Genomic DNA, 27,019 nt, shown 5'->3' with positions numbered 1-27,019 from the left:
TTTAACAAATAATGTACTTAAAAACAATATACAAGTTAAAGGCATCAATATACAGGCTTAACCATTAAAAAAGAAAAATTTCACGTGAATTATAAAGCATGTTGATGACAATCTTGCAAGTAGAACAGGGATTTTTAAAAAATAATTTTAAAATGCAAAAACATTTCATGAAACTCTCAGAAGGTCCCGAGAGTGAGTGCAGTGTTTGCATCATGTCCTTACCTGGAGTGTGGTCATTTTAGTCCACAGAATCACATTTCCTGAGCACTACCAAATAAAGTTGAGAGTAACTCCAAATACTGCTTGGTGTGACCCTAACACTCTCCCCTCAAAGGAATCCTTCAGGACTTCATAAGAAGAATATCTACAACATTTACATTGTATGGGACCCATAAAGAAAAAATAAAGGAAAAGGAGTAGGGACCATATTTGAAGAAAAATTACAAAAAATTTCCCTATCTTGGTAAGGAAATAGCATCCACATAGAAGCAATTCTGAAGTCCCTAACATAACCCCAAATAGAAACACCCCAAACATAATTAAACACCCCAAACAACAAAATAAACCAAACAAAAAGAATAGAATGTTATATGACCATATACACAATTTATAAAGGGGAACTCTTATAAGATTTTTTGGTATAATTTCCACATAAGGCAGAAGAGAATTATTATTTTTACTGTATCACTGTCATCCTGTTGTTCATTGATTTGCTCGAGCAGGCACCAGTAATGTCTCCATTGTGAGACGTGTTGTTACTGTTTTTGGCATACTGAATATGCCACAGGGAGCTTGGCAGGCTCTCCCGTGTGGGCAGGATACTCTTGGTAGCTCACTGGCCTCTCCGAGAGGGATGGAGGAATCAAACTTGGGTCAGACATATGCAAGGCAAATGCCCTACACACTGTGCTTATCGCTCCTATTTTCAACATAGTCTCGATAATAAAGGGTAGAAGAAGATTTAAGATAAAAATAAAGCAATTGATTACCACTAGAACCAGCTTTTCAAGAACTATTAAGGGTCTCATATAATAAAAAGTGAATTAACCTTAAATTTTTAAGAAGGTAAGATCATACAATGTGGTGGTACGGGAAAGAAATATAAGCTTATGGCCAGATGAAATTGAATCAAAGTAAAACCTACTAGGTCATGATTACAGTACTTTTTATTGAGGCTTCAATAAATTTTATGAAACAAATTTATAAGAAAATAAAATATAAACTCAAACATAACACAATTGATGCAAATGTTGAAAAGAAAATATGTGAGAAATAGAACAGTAACAAGAAGACATTAACAAAAATTATAATTAATGTGTACATTTTAGCTATTTAATTAGCTTTCATAGGACTAATGATCAGATGTCACTGACTAAATGATAAAAGAGTGATCAGGAATAAAATCCAATTTTTGTGGACTTAAGAAAACGCGTCTTAGCTATCAACAAAATATAAACAAAGTCAAGACACTAAATGAAAAAAAAAGACTACAAGCAAATAATAATTTTAATAGGGCTGCTATAGTTGTACAAAATAACCAATCTATCTTAAAAATGTTGACACAGATATGTTTATTCTATGAAGAATAAAGTCTTAATACAAAAAGACTTTCTTCCTAAGCATCTTTATCAGTGGTTCCTGAGCTCATAACAAGAAGTAAGTGTGAGCACAAAGGGGTTTGGGAGGCAAAATTCAAATTAACAGATGAGATAAAAATAATGTAGCACTGTAGAACTGTCTTCCCGTTGTTCATCGATTTGTTCTAGCGGTTACCAATAAGGTCTCCATTGTGAGACTTGTTACTGTTTTTGACATATGGAATACGCCAAGGGGAACTTGCCAGGCTCTGCCGCGCAGGTGAGATACTCTCGGTAGCTTGCCAGGCTCTCCAAGATGGACAGAGGAATCACACCCAGGTCAGCCACGTGGAAGGCAAAGGCACTACCCACTGTACTACCGCTCCAGTCCATTTATCATCACAATAACATAAAATTAAAATTTAACAAAAAGAAAGGACATGTGGTCTTCTCATTGACGTAAGGTCAGTCATGGACAAAGCAAGCACCTTACCACTTTACTCTCATTAACTATTTGTTATCTCACTTTAATGATATTCCTCCAGTTTTCTTCTAGTATTCTTATTAAAATAAGTGAATTTTAAATTTTAATGATTTTTTTTTGTTTCTTTGCAGACTGATGTCAGGGCTTACTCCTGGCACTGAGAGATTACTTCTGTCAGGGCTCTCAGACATACGAGATGTCCGGTCAAATCCAGTGTGGCCTTGTGCAAGGCAGTGCCCCCTCACTGAACTATTGCTTTGCTCATGAGAGGGCTTTCTGAGATAACAGTTTTATGTATACTTTTTTCTTGTTTAACTATACACAATCTGCTTTTAATTTTTTTAAATACAGTTTGGGTTTTATTGTGCCTCATGGGATATACTTAATTTTTCTCTAATTTAGAAAAATAGAAGAAAAATTAATTGTTCTAAGTCTTTTCACCCCAGTCTCTATCATTCTTTTTATTGTTAGCTTCAAATTATGTTGTTTAATACTATTCTCTATTAAACTATAAACTATTTACTATTAAACTATAAATCAATTTAAAAATAAACACTGAATAAACTGAACATGTAAAAATAGACCATGTTCATGAATTGGATGAATTAACACTGATGACATAACCAACCTACTCAAACACTATACAAATTTAGTGTAATTCCTATCAAGGCTCCATTGTCATGCTTCAAAAGCATTGAAAAAATGCTATTAAAATTTTATGGCACCAAATTACCCAAATAGTAAAAAAACATTCTGCCATAAGATGGGAGGCATTGAATTTCTTTATTTTAATCTAAGTTATAGTTATAAAAAAATAAACCAATTTCTCACCATAACAAATTGATAACATTGAACTAAATTGTTAGCTATAGGACTATAAAAATTTGGCAATGGAGGAGGAAAGCCTCTTAAACAAATGGTACTGTGAAATTTGACAGAAAGAAAGGGAAGGAAGGAAGGAAGGAAGGAAGGAAGGAAGGAAGGAAGGAAGGAAGGAAGGAAGGAAGGAAGGAAGGAAGGAAGGAAGGAAGGAAGGAATAATTGTCTCACATTCTAGACATCAATTTTAGTATTAATTTTGCTTATATGAGTTTATTCTGCTAATAGTAAATTCCAATCAGTATGCTAGTTTCTTGCTTATGTAATGTAATGTAGGTTTGGTTAGAACATCTATTTTAATGTAATTGTTTGCTATTTAAATGTTACAATAATTTTATGAGCCTCTTTATATTGTTTTAATGGTATAAAATGTGTCAGTATCAAGCTTTAAGTAAAATTTTTAAGAATTTAGATTTTTACTTTTTTAATTTTTTTTATTTTTTGCCTTTGGGTCACACCTGGCAATGCTCAGGGGTTACTTCTGACTGCACTCAGTAATTACTGCACTCAGGCATTGCTCCTGGAGGTGCTTGGGGAACCATATAGGATGCTGGGAATCAAACCCTGGTCGGCAATGTGCAAGGCAAACGTGCTCCCCGCCGTACTATAGCTCCAGCCCCGAATTTTTTTTTCTTGGAAATTTTATAGTTTTGATGGGGCTGGAGCAAGTATAGCACATAAGACATTTGCCTTGAAAGCTGCCAATCCAGATTCCTTCTCCATTAGCACAGATTGTCCCCAGAGTCAGGAGTTATCCCTGATTGCAGAGCCGGGAGTAAGCCCTGAGCACACCACTGGGAGGGCTTGTTAGGACAGGACAGCCTCGGACTGGACCAAGGACAGTGAAGATAGTAAATTTTCCACTCAGGCCTCTACTGTCTCCTTGTTCCGGGAGGAATGTATGGGCCCCTGAGCCATGACCATATAAGGGTATAATCTAACTTCACGAATGACCTTGTGGTTGACTAAGAAAAAGGATGGCCATCCGGAGTCCAGGCTCAGCCCTCGGACCCAGATATCACCTGAAGCCAGGTGCGAGCACTTATGTAATTTGTGACCTTTAAATCTATAGGCTGGACAAGCAGATGAGTCTAGTGGGATTGGAGGGAGAATCGTATCGAATTATGAAAGTACTGGCTGTATGGGCTTTCTGCCATAACGGCTGACATGGGCCTATATAAGTAACCCCTGTACCCTGGGTTGGGGTCTTGCCTCTCACACGGGACCTGCGCGTGGCTGTGTGCGTGTGCACGACCCTGGCTAGCCAGCTCAATAAAGTGCCTACTTGCTAATTGCATTCCTGTGTGATCCTTGTCTGCGGTTGGAGATCAAGAACCTCGCCCTAACAGGCTCCCCACCCACCAAGCCACCTTTTGTACTTTCGGGCTATAGAGATAAGACAGCATGCAGGTACTTGCCTTTCCTGCCTGGTTTGATCCCAACATCACTTCTTAGCCTTCCAATCATGCCAAGGGCTGAGCCAGTAATTAGCACTGAGCACTGTGTGGACCACACCCCACAAAAAACATATCACTGTCACTGTTCACTGTCATCCCGTTGCTCATCGATTTGTTCGAGCGGGCACCAGTAACATCTCTCATTATGAGACTTATTTGTTACTGTTTTTGACACATCCAATACGCCACTGGTAGCTTGCCAGGCTCTGCTCTGTGGGAGCAATACTCTTGGTAGCTTGCCGGGCTCTCTGAGAGGGGTGGAGGAATCAAACACGGTTGGCCAAGTGAAAGGCTACCACTGTGCTATGGCTCCAGCCCAAAAAAAGTATATATAAGGAGAAAAAGAAATTGAAATGTGTGACTTTCATCAACCTTTTTGTGGTTAAATGATCTCGGTTCAAGATTCTAGGTATTTCAAGTGTCCAATTTTTATCCTCTATTGATATGATTTTCCACATTTAGACTTCTGTTCCCATTAATAATAGATAGTGGTAATTTACCAGTTTTCAAATATCCCCTTTCATGTGCAACTAAGATGAAGGAATGCCAGACACATTAAAGTAACTGTATGCAATTCTCTGCAATCTTCTTCCATTATCCTTTTGTATAAATCCATTTCAGTTGTCCAGAACTTCAGAGAAGTCCTTTGTCTCTGAGCCTAGCAGAAAGGCTTTAAGTTGTTCCACTCTGCGCTATAAACTGGAAATCAAGCTAGATATTTAGCTTTCTACCTAGAAAGCATCTTGATTATTTCTCATTTCTAAAGATCAAATTATGAACAAGGAAAAGATATGCTTCATATGACCTTAGTTTCAAAGAAGAATAATTAGTCTAGTAGCAGGTTCTTCTAAGGGCCAGGATCAGAGCCAATATTCAGTTTATAATAGCAATATTATTATGATAGACGCTAATGGAAATGTGTGAAGTCATGTCCCCTTATTTCGTATTCTTTATTATTTCCCTGCAAAATGTTATTAACTGCATTGTACGAATGTTCAGTTAGGCTGAGGTGCTGAGACAACATGAACGTGATTTCTCATGGAGGATCACAAGACATGTCCAAATCTTGTGACCATGAGCAGCCTTCTCAGTCTTCTTCTATATACTGTCTTATTGTAAACATGTCCAGTGAAATTCAACAGAGTAGGAAGAATCAAAACAAGGAAATGGTGGTACAGGATGAGCATATCAAAGTATACATTGTTTTGCCCTGTTTATAAGGTAAATAGTTATAATATCCATGAAAGAAAACATGATCAGTTATAGGAAGGAAAACATGGTCAGTTACAATTTCCGAGGAATAAAACATGGTCCATCAGTAGGCTCCTTAGGTCCCGACTTCCTCACACCTGGGTTCTGATAAACAAGAGAGGATGTTTGAGAAGGGAAAGCTGCTGCTTTGAGCTAATAATTGATATTTATATGTCTGTTTTTAAATGTTATTATGTTTGTATGTGTCTGAGAGAGAAAGTGATAGTGAAAGAAAAAGATAGAAATATTTCCATATATTTGACTTTTTGTTCAGTAAAAATTCATAACAGAAAATCATTTTGTAAAATACATACTCATCATTTGAATTCTATAATATTTAGAAACTTTACCCAACTGAAGACAAATACAATCTTAATAACTTAAGCGGTGATACTGAGAAGATAGTGGATGGAGATGAAAAAGTGAAATAAGAGCTTAGAAGTTAGGTTAAAAGTTTGTCAGAGTTCATTCAAGATGAACATAAAATGCTGGATAGAAGAAAATAAACTTTGATTTTAATTAGTAAATAAAAAAGAAAAACCTTTCTTTAGGAGTGAACTAATTGAAATAAAGTTGAATTTAAGATATTATATATAGACAAAAGAGTCACATGCTTTTAACACAATGCATAATGTACACTGTTATTTCTTCACAGGGTCATACTGGGGTTAAGTTTCCTTGAATTCTGTACACTTAATTTTGATATGCTCAACCAAAATTCTAAAGGTAAAAAATGTCTGTAAACGTACCCTAAGTTCTAAATCTTAACTGCAGGTAGCAAATAGCTTTCTTTTATAACTCTCCAGACTTGTATCTCCCAGTGCTATATATTCTCTTGATCTTGTAAATGCACTAGTGGCTTTCTATTTCTGGCAAGTAAATTATATGCAAATAATATAAACTAACACTGTACCTTGAAGTTGTAACTCTTTGTTAAGTGACCTGTGTAACAACATTAACTTAAATGTACTATAATTTAAACTGCTTCCATTTTGTTGTGCTTATAGCCCAGTCGTAATAAAGAAAATTCTGTGTAGACCTTGAGCTTTTCAACTGATTTATACTGTTTGTTTTTAGGCATTGTGTCTCCTCTATATGTTATTCTCAACATTTCCTTGACTTTATTTAATATTGCAAGCACACACCATGGAGAAGAAAAGCTTTTCAGTTGTTGCTCAATGTTTTTTTTTTAAAGTATTGGTTTATTTTATAATTGAGTTAGTTTTAAAAGATTATGTATGAAAACTCAAAAATATTGCTGCAAGCATGAAGAATGTTCTAGTTATCATTCCCAGTCCTTTGTTTCTTTCTAAAATCTAGTATAAAAATCAAATGTATTATTTATGTGTAAAATTATATTTAAACTTTGTCCCAGGCATAGAATAATTAAATTCATTTATGGAATATAAAAAACATGATATATCCATGGACAGTAAAAAAACAGGGGCCAGGAAGCCTGGCCAATTATTGAAAGCTTGCCACAGTGTGTTGGGGACAGAGGGCAGTTAGAATAGAGAAGGGACCACTATCACAATAATAGTTTGAATTTATCACTCTGGATAAGAATTGACTGCTTAAAGGAGATAAAATAGTATGCATAATAATCTTACAGTACCTTTATTTCAAACTACAATGTCCAAAATGAAAAGGAGATTGACAAAGAGAGAGGAAGGGGTTGAGAGAGAGAGAGACAGACAGACAGACAGACAGACAGAAGTGCCTGTTTTGAGCTGGGGGCAGGAGGGAAACTGGTGGTAAGAAATCTATACTGTTGAAGGAGCAGGTGTTGGAATATTGTGTGACTGAAACCCAATCATGAGCAATATTGTAAATGAAAAAAAAAAGACACTTGAATTTGAAAAATAATATCCATATATTCAAAACATGGAATCACCAGAACTGAAAACATATGATCTAAGCAGCAACCACTGAAACTTTATAATGTGCCTGTCAAGTTGACAGGCAAGGATGGAGTGAGGGTTGGGATAAAGAGGGAATCTGGGAACACTGGTGGAGGGAAGTTGACACTGGTAGGGGACTGCTTTGAATTATTGCATGCTTCAAACACAATGGTTAGTAAAAATTCAAAATACTGAAATAGCTAAAATTAAAATACATAAACAAAAATTATTTAAACTTAATTATTTTTAAGCTTTGAGGATCTTAATTACTAAAGAATTTGGAATAGAGGAGAAAACTGAATGGAAAATGTATTTTTATACTCGCAGTAATAAACCCCCTCATCTATTTTGTCTGATCCCTCTAAGTAGAAAGTGTATCTAGCTAGTGCACAGAGTGAGGATAGGCGTTTGGCTAAAGAGGATTCTGCTCATGAGAAGAGGTGCATATGAAATTATCAAGAGTTAATTATTATCAGACAGAAGTTAAAGAGGCAATAGACAAAAATCAGAATGAATATTTTGTCTCCATAAAAGGGAATGTGAAAATAAAAACAGTTTGCCCATGAACTCTTTTCCTTTATTTAAAACATTTATTTAGAATATTTTAAAATTAAAACAATTTTTTTGCTTTTATAAATTTATTTATTTATTTATTGAATCACCATGTGGAAAGTTACAAAGCTTTCAGGTTTAAGTCTCAATTATACAATGCTCGAACACCCATCCCTTTACCAGAACATATATTCCACCACCAAGAAACACAGTATACCTGCCCCCAACCCCCCATGCCCCCAGCTCCCCAATCTGCCTGTATAGCTGATAAATTTCACTTTACTTTCACTTTACTTTGATTACATTCAATATTTCAACAAAAAATGATCATTGTTTGGAGTTTCTCCCCCCAAAGTCGGACCTGCTGAAAAGGAAGCATTTGATAATTTGATTTTCATTGCTGAGAATGAAGAAATATGAGATTCAGTGGCCGCAATAATGGCTGCACAGTTTGGGATTTCAGTATCTTAGTATTTTAGTAACTAAGTCCAGAGAAATTTCTGCCAGAAATTGGATCATTGCAAGCTCATACCTCTCTGTTACTTTATATTCCACATATGAGTGCAATCTTTCTTTCTTTTTTTTTTAATTTTATTTTATTGAATCACCATGTGGAAAATTACAATGCTTTCAGGCTTTAGTCTTAGTCATACAATGGTGAAACAACCATCCCTTCACCAGTGCCCATATCCCACCACCGAAGACAAAAAAAAAAAAAAAAAACACAGTACAGCTCCCATCCCACCCACCCCCGCACCCCTCCCCGCCTTGTAACTGATAAATTTCACTTTACTTTCTATTTACTTTGGTTACATTCAATATTTCAACACAAACCTCACCATTATTATTAGGAGCACCCCACTAGAGTCAGACCTGTTGTGAGAGAAATGAGGTCACGCGGCCATGGTAGCGGCCGTGCGGTTTTGTATTTCTGTACTTCAACAACTAAGTCCAGGGAGATTTCTTCCGGATATTCGATCATTGCAAGCTTGTAAACCCCATCTGTGGTCGTCATAATATGGCGTCCCCACGCCCTTCATCCCCGGGAAGGGACAGGCGAGAGGGAGAAATACCTTTCCCCTCCTGGGCGGTCATGGGGTTGAGGTTTAGTTCTCTGGCTGGAGACAATCTGCAAGGAGCTGCCCATGTTGAAGTTGGTTCAGCTGGGGTCTGGATTCACGCTCGTGCAGCTGCAGAGGAGCCGCACGGGGTCACATCTCGGCAGCAGTCGCAATCTTTCTATACCTGTCTCTTTCTTTCTGACTCATTTCACTCAACATGATACTCTCCATGTTGATCCACTTACATGCAAATTTCATGACTTCATCTTAGTATTCCATTGTGTAGATGTACCGGAGTTTCTTTAACCAGTGATCTGTTTTTGGGCACTCCGGTTTTTTCCAGATTGTGGCTATTGTAAACAGTGCTGCAATGAACATAGAAATGCAGATGTCATTTCTACTATACCTTTTTCCCTCTCCTAGATATATTCCCAGGAGTGGTATTGCTGGTCAAATGGAAGCTCAATTTCTAACTTTTTTGAGAATCGTCCATATTGTTTTCCAAAACGGCTGGACCAGTTGACATTCCACCCGCAGTGAAGGAGAGTCCCTTTCTCCCCACATCCACACCAAAACTGGCTGCTTTTGTTTTTTGGGATGTGGGCCAGACTCTGTGGTGTGAGATGATATCTCATTGTTGTTTTGATCTGCATATCCCTGATGATTAGTGATGTCGAGCATTTTTTCATGTGCCTCTCAGCCATTCTTCTTTGGGAAAGTTTCTGTTCATTTCATCATCCCATTTTTTGATCGGGCAGTTTTCTTTTTGTGGAGTTCAACCAGTGAATTGTATATTCTTGATATCAACCCTTTATCGGATGGGTACTGTGTAAATATCCTTTCCCATTCTGGAGATTTTCTTTGTATTTTGATCACTGTTTCTTTTGAGGTGCAGAAGCTTCTTAGTTTGAAATAGACCCAAGGATGAAATCAAAAGGTACCTGGAAATAAATGAAAATGAAGACATGAGCTACCAGAACCTGTGGGACGCAGCTAAAGTTGTATTAAGGGGAACATTTATAGCTCTGCAAGCATTTCTCAGGAAGGAAGAAAGGGCCCACATAAATAACTTGACTTCACAGCTCAAGACCTTATAAAAGGAATAAAAAAGATCCCAAACCAGGCAGAAGGAAAGAGATAATAAAACCATGAACTCTTTTGTCTAAATGATGTTGGATAATAATAGTGGGACTCCAGTGCTGATTCAGAAGGTAGGGTGCTGACCTGGTGTTCTAAACCACACAGGACCTAGCATAGCACATGGTCAGTAGTAAACCCTGAGCACTGCTGCATGTAGTCACCAAACAAACAAACAAAAATAACCTCAATTTACTATTATTTTACATTATTTGACAGTGTCTGCACATATGAAGTGTGTGTTTCTTGTACAAAGGAAACAAAAAGTCAAAATTTCCATGACTAAAATAAGGACTGAAGAATGTGCAAATAACTATAAATAAAACATTTGATTTGTTACATTCTAAGTTATTAATTGCATATTAATTGAAAGTGCTAAGTATTCATAATCAAAAATTTCAAATTTATTGCTATTATGTGATTCTTCTACTGACACCATATAAAACTTGGCTTACATTTTTATAGTGTTTTCCAAAAATTCATTACACTCCAATTACCCAACATTTTAATTTATGTTCATGCAAACCTGACCCTTAATTCTTAAAAAAAATACCTACTGGTATATGAGCGCTATATATATCTTTCTTAGATGAGATAATTGTGATGATGACCTAAACTGTATTATTGGCATTATTTAGTGATTAGAATCACTATTAGTATTATTTATTGTTTTTTCTATCATTAATGATAAAATTATTTCCTAACATATAAAATATTATAAGAAAGCTTGAGCAAGGAACCCTTCTAAAAATAAACATAAGAGGAATTTTTTTTCTCTGCACATGAGATGACAGCTTTTTAACTTAGGAGTGTTTTTCTTCCTTGATTTAATATGATTATGTTGCAGTAATTATGCCAATATGTTAGGTTTTCTTCTTGGATAAATATCTTGTTTCAAGAAATTATGAACATTCTTCAGGAAGTTTTTCAAAATAGAGAAATGGGTACTAAATACAAATTTTCCAGAGTAGTTCAATGTTACACATGATGACATTATCTTAAAAGATTCATGGAAAATTTACTAGGGGTCAATAGTGATTCTGAAAATACCTACAAATATTTATTTGGCAACACCTTGAGTAATATAACAGCAAAATAGACTTTTCTAGAAATTTCTGAATATTAGAAAATACATTCTTCAGAAAGCCTCACTAATCATGCATTATGTTCTAGTTGCTTTAAAAAAGTTAGTCAAAAAGCAATCTTTCCAATTTACTGAAGAGAACCAAAACAGAAACAATATTGCAAAAAGTAATAAAAACTAAAAGTAGGTATTCAAAGAAAAATAAGAACTAACAAAGATACAATTAATATATGAGTCAAAGTATTAAGATCAAAATTCAGGCAATTACAGAAGGCAGAAAAATATTGATGTTAGAGCAATATGTAATTGAATATTATGGGGCTGCCGTATTGGGGGCTCTTTCGGTGACAAGTGAATGAGGCCAATTGTTGTTACTGTTGTTGGCATATAGAATACGCCACGTGTAGCTTGCCTTGTGGGCTGGATACTCTCAGTAGCTTGGCGGGCTCTCCGAGAGGGATGAAGGCTTTTATGGCAGCCTCCAATTGCCCTTAGAGTTATTACAATGGTTCACAACAAATTTAAACCTATCAAATATGGTGTGGGAATAATGGGTATTAAGTGTCTTATGGTGTGTCCCGAAAGAGCAGCCAGGAGTGTGGCAGTGGCAGGGTAGTGGATGAAAAAATCTCGGGGACAAACTAGACTGCCAAAACCAAGAAAGACTAAAATGATTGTCTGTACTTTCATCGCACGTACGCTGACATCATTGAGCATTCATTGAGGACCTGATGGTGCAAGCTCAGAAGATCAAGTACAACATCATTGGTCTGACCGAAATGAGGAGACATCAATCACATTATGCCATTTTTGACACTGGAGAAGAATTGTTCCTGGGAACATGTGACAACAGGAGCCTTGGTGGCGTTGGTGTCCTTGTCAATAAGAACTTGGCCATGAGCATCAAATCATTCGAATGCCTAACAACCCGAATTGGACGATTACGCTTGAATAGATGTGGCTCAATGCCTGCAGTTTCTATCTTCATCGTATATGCACCAACTCTCAACTACGATGAAGAAGAAATTGAGAAGTTCTACATGGAACTGGAGACATTCTATAAAGAAGACCACGCATTCTACAAGATCATTGTTGGTGATTTTAATGCCAAGATAGGTCCGAGAAGGTTGCCCAAAGAACTCCACATTGGGACACATGGCCTGGAATAGAACGATCAGGGTGAGAGACTGTCTGAATTCATTATGTCGATCAGGACCTTCCATGGTAACTCACAGTTCCAGAAGGCCGAATCTAAACTCTGGACATGGGAGTCTCCCAGTAGACAGGTCCACAATGAAATTGACCACATCATATTCAATCGAAGGTTTTGCCTGACCAATGTCGCTGTTGTCCCAAAATTCCAAATGGGATCGGACCACCATCTCCTTCATGCAAAATTCTACTTCACAAAGCAGGGAGAAAAGTCTGCAAAATTTAAGTCTAAAAAGGAAACTCCCAGAATGACCACCAACTGGGAGCCCTTTGGCACTATTGCAGCAGCATGGAAAGATACTGTCCTTGACAACATCGACGAGGAATATGATTGACTGGTTCAGCACCTCCATGACTGTGCGAAGAATGCCAAGAGTGAGAAAGCCACAAACAGACACCTGTCTTCGGAAACTCTTGAGCTCATTCATCAACGTGATTTGGCACGAGACTTAGGCAACCACAAGCTAATATCCAAGCTCACAAAGCTGTACAGAGATGTGATAAAGGAAGACCTCAAAGAGAGAAGAGCAGCAGTGTTGGCCAGTGCAGCAGAAGCCGGGAAAAGTACTCACAACACTCACCTGTCCTTTGCCAACTACAAGACCAAGATGACTGTCCTCCGACGTCCCGATGGATCTATCACATCTTCCAGAAATGCAATGAAGAGGATTATTCACCACTTCTACTCAGATCTCTTTGACAGCCATGTCCACCTGCACACGCACCAAATTCCGAAGGATGGATATGTTGTTCCCAAAGTTCTCCCTTCTGAAATCTGAGACGCTATTTTGTTGGTAAGGACACATACAGCACCTGGTACAGACAAGGTCAGACCTGAACACCTGAAGAATTTGCTGCCAGTACTCATCAATACACTGGCTCAACTCTTCACACACTACCTGTCTGAATGCAAGGTTCCGTCTCAGTGGAAAACCAGTAGGACCATTCTGTTGTACAAGAAGGGAGACATCCAGGACATCGGCAACTATTGCCCAATCTGCCTGCTGTTTGTCGTCTACAAGTTGTTCACTCGTGCGATCCTGAATAGAATAGGCAGAACAGTAGACGAAGGAAAACCATGTGAGCAAGCCAGGTTTCCAAGGCAATTCAGCATGATAGACCATATCCACACAGTGACCAAACTCATAGAAGTTTTGAGAGAGTTCAAGATGCTGCTCTGTCTAACGTTCATCGACTTAAAGAAGGCCTTCAATTCTGTTGAGACTGTGGTTGTCATCAAAGCCCTGGCCAAACAGGGCATTTAAACTCAGTGTATCAAAGTCCTCCGTGAGCTGTATTGTGGATTCACCACCAGGATCTCACCATTCTACAAGGAAGTGTTCATTGATGTAAAGAGAAGGTGCGGCAGGGTGATACCATTTCACCAAAACTCTTCAGTGCCACCCTCAAGAACATCACACGACGACTGAAATGGGAAGGAATGGGAGTGAAGATAGACGGTCGGCAATTACACCACCTCTGCTTTGCTGATGACATCGTTCTCATAACACCAAATATTAGCCAAGTGGCGCAAATGCTGGCAGACTTCAACCACGAGTTTGGAAAGGTTGAATTGCTGCTGAATCTCAACAAGACGATGTTCATGAAAAATGAACTGGTACCTGAAGATCTATTTGCTCTCAATGGATTGAACATCTCCAAATGCAGCAGCTATGTGTACATGGGTTGAGAAATCAACATGAGGAACAACTTGGTGCCAGAACTGCGCAGGAGGAAGAGAGCAGCGTGGAATGCCTTCAAGAGTATTGAAGAAGTGGTTAAGAGAATGAAAAATGTCTGACTCCGGGCACATCTTTTTGATTCCACCGTTCTTCCTGCACCAACATATGCCTCAGGGACCTGGGCCCTACACAAACAGGATGAGAACACTATTAGGGTATCCCAAAGAGGAATGAAAGAGCTATGCTAGGAGTATCACGTCTCACTCAAGTGAGAGAAAGAATCCAGAGTTCTAACCTCCGTTGACAGTCAAGAATCAGGGAGGCTGTCTCGTTTGCCCAGGCATCAAAAGCCAAATGGGCCGGTCATGTAATGTGATTCAGAGATGACCGCTGGACTAGAGCTATTACAGACTGGATTCCACGGGACGTCAGAAGACCTCTTGGCCGCCCACCAACTAGGTGGTCAGATTTCTTCATCAAATCCCTGAATGAACGATTTGAGTCTCTTCCTATGCTTTGAGCAAGCAGATATCATTGAGCTGCACTAGCACGCGACAGGGACAAATGGAGACGTTACTGGCTCCCGTTCAAGCAAATCGAAGATCAAGGGGATGACAAGTTATACAAGTAAATAGCAATTAGAAAAGTTATATTATTGTACCAGAGAACTAGTACAGCATTTAGGACTCTTGCATTGCATAACACCAACATAGCTTGAATCTCCAACACCTCTTTTGTTACACAGCATCACCAGGAATGATCCCTGAGCACAGCATCAGGAATAAGCTTTGAGCATTGTAAGGCATTAATCCAAAACCAAAAATGGAAAGAAACTGTTACACTGATTTTAATTAAAGTGAAGAGGCTGAGTTCTCCCCAAGACAATCTTGCATTCCATAAAAATTAAAAGACAAGCGTGAATATCTGTTTCAGTACACTTGTGGAATTTGTAACATTACAAATACTTCTAAACATTTCTTTTTCTTAGGTTTTTGCTTTACAGAGCTCATAACTATAATAGAATGCCTCATAATAGTATATAATAAGGGAACAAATTCCTTACCCTAAACTAAGAAGTACAACCTGGAGCAAGAGAGACATTACAGGGATTAAGACTTCTTAATTAGGGTCTTTCTCTAGACCACTCTGATTAGATCCCTGATACAGTAGAGGTCCTCTACACCACCAGAAGTTATTCCTGATCACAAAGTTATGTTATGCCTGAATGCTGCAGGGTGTGGTCCATCTGCCACCATCACCATTCACAAAATAGAAGGAAGTCCAAACAGTACGTTCCTTGATGTGACGTAGCATTTCTAACTTATAATGCCTCAAGACCAACCTACCAATTCCTCAGTGCCTGTTAATCAGGTCTTTAATTATCCTTCTCACTCCTCTCTTCCCCATTCCAGGAAAGCATAGAGGAATTTCTAGCTCGTGTGCTTCAGTATTAAGCAATATGATCCTTATATTCTAGCTTACTAATCTATAGGTCTCAACCCTTTATGATATATCGTAACTGAACGTAGGAGTCATGAAAAATTTAGCAATTGTAATCTGTTTCTGATCATGAAATTACCCAAATTAATTTAAAATCAAACATATATTGAACATGAGGTTTTTTGGCAGTGTACCTTGATCTTGAATTAATCAGGGGAAAAGGATTACAAGTGGTAAACGTCTAGCAAAGTCTGTCCTAACTGACCATCATTAGAAGGGCCATATGAGCAACCATGCCATCTTAGATCAAAGGCCTGGGTGTCCACAGCAAAACCCAGATATGTATGTGTCAACCAGAAAATTACACAGTTGCTTGAATTGAGAGAAATACTTCCTTGAAATGGACAGATGATTTTCAATTCCATGCATTAGAACTTAAAACGTATTTTACCCAGTCAGCCATAACACTGTTCTGTGTTATTACCAGTGCACACCCATAAACCCCTGTAGGTCCAACCTCTCACAACTTGCTCTCCCCAAAGTTTCTTTGGAAAAAAATATTATGGCCTCTTATTAATTTCTATCTTTTGTGCAAAAAAGGATCTTAGGGTCTATAACATTGTCATCTTCAAAATATCACATCTCTTGCCCACCCCCACCAAACACTCATCTTGTTTGACACAAGCATTACTTGTTCTCATTTGTAGATAGATTAGGTCACATCACAAAATGCAATATTGAAGTCCAGGATTTTGAGATATATGGTACAACTCAATTATTCTGAAGTCTGAAAGTAACTTTCTCATCCTCAAGTCAGACCTCAAAAGACTGGGTGAAATAGTTTAATATCTGAGGAGATATTTTTCATTGCAGGTTTTTGCCATGCCATTAATAACTATTCAGTTTTTCCCTGTCTCTCCAGTCATATTTAGAGAAGATAGTGTATTTGAAACAGTGTTTGTGAATATATATGTGAATATGTGTGTATGCATAAAATGATGGCTAATATGTTTTTCCGTTCTCGTTAGGGTAAGGACTAGTGACCAAATTTGAGTGCATGGTTAGAAACAGAAGTCAAAGTAAGCACGCTGCTAGAAGAAACCTTATTTTTATATCCCCATTTTCTACTTGGTAAGCAGATGGCTCGAGCCTTAAATGAGTGCCAGGAAGAAACAGCTGGCAAATCAAAACATACTGGAAGTGGTTAGAAGTGCTTATGAGCATTTGGAAAAAAACACATTTTTTTATAAAAGGAGGAAAAGTTCAAATCATGCTTAACATGCAGTGATAAGCCTGAAGGAGATCCTGAAATGGAAACACAGGATCGGCAATGAATTTAACCTTCAAGACATGTCCAGATAGGTGTTGGAGACAGGAAAAATAATAGGCAATGGAGACAAAATGAGACAAATGGGAGAAGGGAAGAGATTTTTTTTTAAAAAAAGAGAGAAGTGAGGGACTCTCAATAAGATGAAAGAAGTGGCATAAAGGGAGGAAGGTAACACTCAAGTGACGGAGGGATACAAAAGGTACTGATTGAGAATGGTCCACAGTTCTTGAAACAAGTTTCTAAAAGTATTACAATATCTAGAGCTGTTGTCTTTTGTGTGTTATTGAAATAACTATGATAGAAGCACCTGAATAACTTTCAGTTTTATGACTGGCAGCCAGCAAACTCATGCTTGCAGGATGGTAAAAAGGTTGAACTTATTTTAATAATTTATTTTGTATTATATTTTAAGTAGCAGAGACACAACCGTTGTTACTTTTTATGGTGTTGATGTGCAAAGATTATCTCACACTTCAAAACTCCACTACATTTTCTGTGCCATCTGTATTAAGGATTGAAAATTTAATCCCTATAATAAATTTTTAGGGAAGAGGAGACATCTGACTTTCTTTTGTTTATTTTGTTCATGACTTCCTAGGTTATGCAAATTATTGGCTTCTGAATCGCCTGTAGCCAGTGCTTTACTCCATAACAGATGTCTGCAGAACTTGGAGTTAATGACCAGGTGAGAAGTGCTCATTACCAGAAGTGTAATGAACCAAACTGGGGAGAATATGAGGACTACATGTTACACCCCATACACACTGCCAGAAACAGTAAGGTGTTTGGAAGGAAATAAATGTGGGTATGGCCATCAAATTATCTCCATTGCAGTGATCATTCCATCTCAGAAAACCAGAACTCTCACTCTGCACCTTCCTTTCTCAGCATGTAAAGTAAACTTGTAGCTCTGAGGATGCATGTTGGTGATAAAATACATGCTTAGCATATGTGAGTTCCTGCAGTTAATTCCTGCTACCTTAAAAATAAAATGAAATACAACAAAATGAAAATAAAATAATAAAATTCATGGTCTTTAACTTTCTTTTCACATAGCAAAATAATCATATAATGGTTACTCAGCTAGGCATATGGACATTACAGTAATATTCTCAGGAAATAATATAGCTGAGATAGAATCTAAGAAAGTTATTCGATTACCAGCCGAGAAGTATCTCAAAGTATGAAGGTTTTGAGCCCCTTTGGAGATAAAAAATTGAGGCCTATAAGATTTTAATAGTCTTGGGCTAAGCGATAGCATAGCGGGTAGTGTGTTTGCCTTGCACACAGCCGAACCGGGTTCAATTCTCAGCATCCAATATGATCTCCTATGAGCACCGCCAGGAGTGATTCCTGAGTGCAGAGCAGGGTGTAACCCATGAACATCGCCGGGTGTGACCCAAAGAGCAAAAAAAAAAAAAGAAAAGAAAAAGATTTTAATAGTCTACAAGCAATTTAGAAAGGAGCTACTGAGGATGTTTAGGGAGCTAAAAGAAACAATGGAAAGCAATACAAATAAAATACAAGAAGATTTGAAGGTGGAGATGTGGAAAATACAAATGCGTCCGAGGCTGAAGCATTCCATGCACTCTCTGCCACCCATTCAGGTACCAGCGCTCCTGCCAGGAGCCATGGCCGAGTTTTTTCTCTTCCCTCCATAATCAACAAGAACCAGAATTTACCCTTTTAGATAGAACTTTCACCAGGTTAGCTTAACCAACTTTAGCCAATTTCTCATAAGCCCACCTAAATTAATAATGCATCATAAGCAGAATAATATGAGTGAGTGTGAAGAGCTGAGCCACATAAATCACAATGGTAAAGCAACGCAGATCCCCACCAGCTTATATGTTGAAGAGGCTAGCCCAGAAGACCCCAACAACAATGAAGTGCTATACAATCGCTCTGACAAGGAATTTAGAAAGGAGCGACTGAGGATGTTTATGGAGCTAAAAGAAACAATGGAAAGCAATACCAATAAAATACAAGAAGATTTGAAGGTAGAGATGTGGAAAATACAAATGGAAATGTCTGACATGAACGACGTGGTAAGAGAATTAAAAAACTCACTGGATGGCCTCAGCAGCAGAGTAACAGCTGCTGAGGAAAGAATTAATGATCTCGAAGATGAAGTCCAGAGACTCTCTAGAAAACAACAGAAAATGGAAAAGAGACTGACAATTCAGGAACAGATAGCAAGAGAAGATCGTGATGAAGCCAAGAGGAGTAATATAAGAATTATTGGCGACCCAGAAGGACAGGAAGAAAACCCTAATGAAGAAGAAACTGTCAAAGACAACATTGCTACGATGCTTGCAGAGCTAAAGAAAACATGTGACCAGATTCAGGAGACACAAATGGTACCAGTTAGAAGAAATCCAAATAAAAATACCCCAAGACACATCCTGATCAAAATGACCAAAACCTTAGATAGAGACAAAATCCTGAAAGCAGCAAGATCAAAGAAAGAAATTGCCTATAAAGGAGCATTCTTAAGATTCACAGCCAACTTGTCTGATGAAACCCTCACGGCCTGAAAACAGTGGTGGCATATTGTGAAAAAACTCAATGAAATAAATGCCTCACCAAAAATACTTTACCCAGCTAGACTCTCATTCATAATAGAAGGAAAAACACACAGTTTCACAGATAAACAACAGCTCAGAAATTTCATAGACTCAAAACCATGGTTACAAGAATAACTGAATAGGCTAATTTAAGACAAGACAGGACCATCAAATACACCAAAATTTAGCAGTAAAATGGGACAAAACCCCATAACAATAATCTCTCTCAACGTCAATTGGTTAAACGCACCAATTAAAAGACACAGAGTGGCAGGATGGATAAGAAAATTCAACCCAATATTCTGCTGCCTGCAAGAAACTCATCTCAAAAGTCAGAGCAAACACAGGCTCAAAGTCAAAGGCTGGAAAACAGTCCTACAGGCGAACGACTCTGATAAAAAAGCTGGTGTAGCCATCTTAGTATCAGACCACATTGATTTCAAACTGAAGAAGGTCACAAGAGACAGTGAAGGTCATTTCTTATTGATAAAGGGATCTGTACAACAGGAAGAATTAACAATACTAAATATATATGCACCTAATGAAGGACCAGCAAAGTACTTAAAACAACTACTCATAGACTTGAAGAAAGACATCGATTGCAACACAATACTAGTGGGAGACTTCAACACCACTTTATCACCTCTTGATAGATCAACCAGATTCAAGCTTAGCAAGGACATACGGCATCTGAGGGAAGAAATGGAAGAAAGGGATTTAGTAGATATATACAGGATACTTCATCCTCAAAAAGCTGAAAATACGTTCTTCTCACGTGTGCATGGTGCATTCTCCAAGATAGACTACATGCTAAGCCACAAAACATACCTCCATAAAATTAAGAAGATAGAGATTGTATCAACAATCTTCTCAGACCACGATGAGCTGAAATTAGAAATAAATCACACACACAAACAGAAAATGAAATCAAACACCTGGAAATTAAACAGCTCACTATTGGACAATGAGTGTCTTAGAAAGGAAATCAAAGAGAAACACAAAAGATTCCTGGAAATGAACAACAATAAGGACACGAGTTACCAAAACCTATGGGACACAGCAAAAGCTTTGTTAAGAGGAAAGTTCTACAAGCATTCCTCAGGAAGGAGTGAGCCCACTTAAGTAATCTAACCTCACAGCTTAAGAGCATTGAGAATGACCAACAAAAGGAGCCCAGTCTGAACAGGAGGAAAGAAACAATAAATCTCAGAGCAGAAATTAATGAGATGGAAACCAAAAAAACAATTGAAAGATCAATGAAACTAAGAGCTGGTTCTTTGAGAAAATAAACAGGATTGATAAACCTCTAGCAAGACTCACAAAAAAAGGGAGAAAGAAAACCCTAATAAACCAAATTAGAAATGAAAAGGGGGACATTACAACAGAAATTACAGAAATTCAAAGGATCCTCAGAGATTACTTTGAGAATCTTTATGCTACAAAACATGAAAACCTTGAGGAAATAGATAAATTCCTAGACTCCTAAAGCCTCCCAAGGCTGAACCAAGAAGACTGGGAATACCTGAACAGACCTATCACCATCAAAGAAATTGAAATGGTAATAAAATGTCTCCCCAAGCACAAAAGTCCTGGCCCAGACGTATTTACTAGTGAATTCTTCCAGACTTTAAAGAGGACATACTCCCAATCTTCGTTAAGCTTTTCCAGGAAATTGAAGTACCAAAAACACTTCCAAACCGTTTCTATGAAGCAAATATCATGGTGATTCAAAAAACGGACAAAGATACCACAAAGAAAGAGAACTACAGACCGATATGCCTGATGAACACAGAAGCAAAGATCCTCAACAAAATATTAGCAAATAGAATCCAACGACTCATCAAAAAGATCATACACCATGACCAATAGGATGCATCCCAGGGATGCAAGGACGGTTGAACATTCGCAAGTCAATCAACATAATTCATCGTATGAATAAAAGAAATAATAAAAACCATATGATCACATAAGTAGATGATGAGAAAGCACTTCACAAGATTCAGCTCCCTTTTATGATGAAAACTCTCAGTAGAATGGGCATCGAAGGAACTGTCCTCAGTATAGTCAAAGCCAAGTATCGTTCTCAATGAGGAAAAACTGAAAGCCTTCCTTCCCTCTAAGATCAGGCACAAGGCAAGTTGACCACTTCGCCACTCCTATTCAATATAATACTGGAAGTCCTGGCCATAGCAGTTAGACAAGAAAAAATATATCAAGGGCATACAGATAGGAAAGGAAGAGATCAAGTTATCACTATTTACAGATAATATGATACTATGCTTGGAAAACCCTAAAGAATCTACAGAAAATCTTGTAGAAACAATAATTCAATAGAGTAAAGTGGCAGGGTATAAAATCAACACCCAAAAGTCCATGGCTTTCTTATATACAAATAATGACAAAGAAGAAAGAGATCTTAAAAAAACAATCACGTTCATAATAGTACCTCAGAAAATCAAGTACCTTGGAATCAGCTTAACCAAAGAGGTGAAGGACCTATACACGGAAAATTACAAAACACTACTACAAGAAATAAAGGAGATCACTAAAAAATGGAGACGCATCCCCTGCTCATAGATAGGGAGAATTAACATTATCAAAATGGCAATACTGCCCAAAGCACTATACAGATTTAATGCAATCCCTATCAGGATACCCATGACATTTTTTTAAAAAATAGACAAAACACTCCTAAAATTTATATGGAACAATAAACCTCCATGAATAGCTAGAGCAAACCTTGGAAAAAAATAAGATGGTTGGCGACACCTTCCCCAACTTCAAAATCTACTACAAACCAGTAGTTATTAAAATAGCATGGTATTGGGTTAAAAACAGACCTTCAGTCCAATGGAACAGAGTTGAATATTCTATCACAGACCCCCAAATATATGGCCATTTAATCTTTAGCAAAGGAGCAAGAAATGCAAAGTGGTACAAGGAAAACCTCTTCAACATGTAGTGCTGGGAAAACTGGACAGCTACCTACCAAAAAATGAACTCTCACCTCTGTCTAACGCCAGGTACAAAAGACAGATCAAAGTGGATTAAAAACTTCAATATCAGACATGAATCTATAGGGTTCATAGAAGAAAATGTAGGCAGAACTCTCCATGACATTGAATTTAAAAGCATCTTTATGGACGAAACAGCACTGACCATGCAAGTGGAAGCAAACATAAACAAAGTAAACTACATCAAACTAAGAAGCTTCTGCACTTCAAAAGGAATTGTGACCAAAATACAGAAAGAGCCCACAGAATGGGAAAGAATATTTACCCAATACCCATCTGATAAGGGATTATTTTCCAGGATATGCAAGATACTTGTAGAATTGTATAAGAAAAAATCCCCCAACCCCATCAAAAAATGGGGAGAAAAATGAACAGAAGTTTCCTCAAAAATGAAATACAAATGGCCAAAAGGCACATGAATAATTGCTCCTCGTCTCTAGTCATCAGGGAGATGAAAATCGAAACAACAATGAGATATCATCTCACACCACAAAGACTTGCACACGTTTAAAAGAACAAAAGCAACCAGTGCTGGCATGGATGTGGGGAAAAAGAGACGCTCCTTCACTGTTGGTGGGAATGCCGACTGGCCCAGCCTTTCTAGAAAACAGTATGGACAGTCCTTCACTAGAAGCTAGAAATTGTGGAAGCTAGAAATTGAGCTTCCACATGACCCCTCAATACCTTTTCTGGGAATATATCCTGAGGATGCAAAGAGCACAGTAGAAATGACATCTGTGCCTATACATTCATTGCAGCACTGTTCACAATAGCCAAAATATGAAAACAACCCGAGTGCCCTAAAACAGATGACTGGTTAAACAAATTTTGGTACATCTACACAATGGAATAGTATACAGCTGTTAGGAGAGATGAAGTCATGGAATTCGCTTTTAAATGGATAAACGTGGAGAGTATCATGCTAAGTGAAATGAGTCAGAAAGTGAGGGACAGACATAGAGGGACTGCACTCATTTGTGGAGTGTAGGGTAGCATCACATGAGGCTGACACCCAAGGACGGTAGATACAAGGGCCAGGGGGATTTCCCCATAGCAGGAAGACTGCTTCATGAGTGGAGGGGAGAAGGCAGATGGAATATAGATGGAATCACTAAGAAGATGGTGGCTGGAGGAACAAGTTGGGATGGAAGATGCATGCCGAAAGTAGATAATGAACCAAACATGATGACCTCTCAGTGTCTGTGTTGCAAACTATAATGCCCAAAATTAGAGAGAGAGTGTGGGGAATATAGGACAATAGTCTGCCTTAAAGGGAGGGGGAGGGTGAGAAAGGGAGAGTATACCGGGATATTGATGGTGGGGAATGTGCTCTGGTGGAGGGGTGGGTGTTTGATCATTGTGAGATTGTAACCCAAACATGAAGCTCGTAACTATCTCACGGTGACTCAATAAAATTTAAAAAATTAAAAATAAAAGATTTTAATATTTCCAGAAAATACTTTGCGTCAAGATATCAGTAAGAATGCAAGCAGTTTTTATTCCACATCATTACATAAGTTTCTGTGTGCCATCTTTAATATTAAATGTTTCTTCCTAACAGCTATCACAAGTACTTCCAGTACTTTATTCAATAGAAGTGGTGAGAATGAGCATCCATGTCTTGTCCCTGATTTTAGAGGGAGGGCTCTTTGTTTATCCCATTGAGGATAATGCTTGACATGGGTTTGTGGGCGATGGCTTTGGCTCTATTGAGGAAAGTTCCTTCAGTTACAATTTTCCCGAGAGTTTTCATCATAAACAGGTGCTGATTCTTGTTATCTTTTTAAATATTATTTTTTGCGTCTATTGATATCAAATCAAATCAAAAACAGTAACAAGTCTCACAATGAAGACATTACTGGTACCCGCTCGAGCAAATCTATGAACAATGGAATCACAATGATATAATGATACTTTATTTGTACTGGGCTGGAGTGATAGCACAGCGGGTAGGGCATTTTCCTTGCATATGGATGACTCGGGTTCAATTCCTTCGTCCTTCTCGGAGAGCACGGCAAGCTACCTAGAGTATCTCGCCCCCATGGCAAAGGCTGGCAAGCTACCAGTGGCGTATTCAATATGCCAAAAAGAGTAACAACAAGTCTCACAATGAAGACATTACTGGTGCCTGCTAGAGCAAATTGATGAGCAATGGGATTACAGTCATAACAGTGATAGTGATCTATTGATAAGATAATATGGTTTTTATATTTTCATTTATTCATATAATGGATTATGTTGATTGACTTGTGGTTTTTAAACCATACTTTCATCTGTAGGATGAATCCCACTTGGTCATGGTATATGATCTTTTTGATGAGTTACTAGATTCTATTTGCCAATATTTTGTTAATACTTTTTTCCATCCATGTTCATCAGGGATATCAGCCTGCGGTGTCTCTGTTTGCTTTTGGTACTAGGGTGATATGTGCTTCATAGAAATTGGGAGAGTTTCATTTTCTTCAATTTCCTGGAAAAGCTTGAAAATAACTGGAAATAGGTCTTCTTTAAATTTTTGGAAGAATTCACAAGTATATCTATCTGGACCTGGGCTTTTGTTTTGGGGAAGACTTTTTATTACTGTTTCAATTTCCTTGATAGTGATAGGTCTATTCAGGTATTCCAAATCATCTTGGTTCATACTTGGGATTTTATATGAATCCAGAAATTTATCCATTTCTTCTAGATCCTCTTGTTTTATGGTACACAGACTTTCAAAGTAATCTCTAATGATCTTTTGAATTTCTATGATTTCTGTTGTGATGAACTTTTCCATTTCTGATTCAGCTTACTAGGGTTCTTTCTTTACTTGTGAGTCTTGCTAATGGTTTATCAATCTTGCTTGTTTTCTTAAAGAACCAGCTCTTGGTTTTTGATCTTTCAGGTTTTTTGGCGGGGGGTTTCCATATCATTTATTTCTGCTCTAAGTTTTATTATTTCTTTTTTCCTGCCTGGTTTGGGCTTCTTTTATTGGTCATTTTCTAAAATCTTGAACTGTGAAGTCACGTTGTGTAAGGCTTTTCTTCCTTTCTGAGAAATGCTTGCACAGCTATAAATTTTCCCTTTAGCAGTGTGTTAGCTGTCCCACAAGTTCTGGTAACTCAGAACTTGATTCTCATTTCTTTCCAGGTATCATTTTATTTCTTCCTTGATTTCCTCTCTTACACACTCCTTGTTCAACATTGAGTATATGTCTCAATGTAGTATATATCAATTAGCCCTCTCTGTTCCATTTGTTATTTCAAAAACAGCACTTCCTTCCTGAGTTTTACTCTTGTTGCTCTATCAGGAGGTGATAGGTGGTTTTACAGTCCCTGCATACTATTGTGTTGCTACCAATGTCCTCCTTGAAGTCCATTAGCAGTTGTTTTAAATATTTTGCTGATCCCTCATTGGGTGTATATGTGTTTTGGAGCGTGATTTCTTCCTGATGTACATATCCCTTGATTATTAAAAAACGGCCTTCACTGTCCCTTCTGATTTTTTTCAGACTGAAATCTATGTTGTCAGATACTAGTAAGGCCACTTCAGCTTTTTCGAGGGAGTTGTTTGCTTGCAGGATTGTTTTCCAACCTTTTACTTTGAATCTGTTTTTGCTCTGACTGTTTAGATGTGTTTCTTGTAGGCAACAGAATGTCGGATTCTGTTTTTTAATCCATTTGCTTCTCAGTGTCTCTTAATTGGTGCATTTAGGTGGTTGACATTGAGAGAGATTATTGTCATGGGCTTTGTGCCATCTTTCTGTAGAGGTTTGTTGTGCTTGTGGGTTTTTTCTTTTCATACACTAGCCCCTTTAGTCCTTCTTTTAAGATTGGTTTTGAGTCTATGAAGTTCCTAAGCTGTTGTTTATCCATGAAATACTGTATTGTTCCTTCGAGTTTAGAGTTTAGCTGGATAAAGTATTCTTGGTCAGGTGTTCATATCATTGATTTTTTTCACTATATCCCACCATTGTCTTCGGGCTCAGTTGGTTTCTTCTGAAAAGTCTGCTGTAAATCTATGGGGTGCTCCTTTGTATTTGATTTTCTTCTTTGACCTTAGTGCTTGCAGTATTGTGTCTCTACATGTGTTTTTTCATCATTCTGATTATGATATGTCATGGAGCCTTTTTTATTAGGATCTCTTTTAGTGGTATCCTTTGTTTTCCTTGGATCTGGAGACCTGCATTCTCCAGTTCTGGGAACTTCTCAGCAATGATATCTTTAACTGTTGCTACTTCAGTTGCTTCCTATTGCTCCCTGTCCTTCTGGTACTCCAATGATTCTTATGTTGTTCCTTTTGAGTTCATCCCCTAGGTCTCTGATTCACCCTACAGTTTCTTTGAGGTCTTTTCCCACTGTATATTTTTCCGTGTATGATTTCTACAGCTCATTTTAAACCTTACTGATTCT

This window comes from Sorex araneus, chromosome 3, assembly GCF_027595985.1.
Source record: "Sorex araneus isolate mSorAra2 chromosome 3, mSorAra2.pri, whole genome shotgun sequence".
Classification (NCBI taxonomy): domain Eukaryota; kingdom Metazoa; phylum Chordata; class Mammalia; order Eulipotyphla; family Soricidae; genus Sorex; species Sorex araneus.
Note: the sequence above shows the minus strand (reverse complement) of the source record.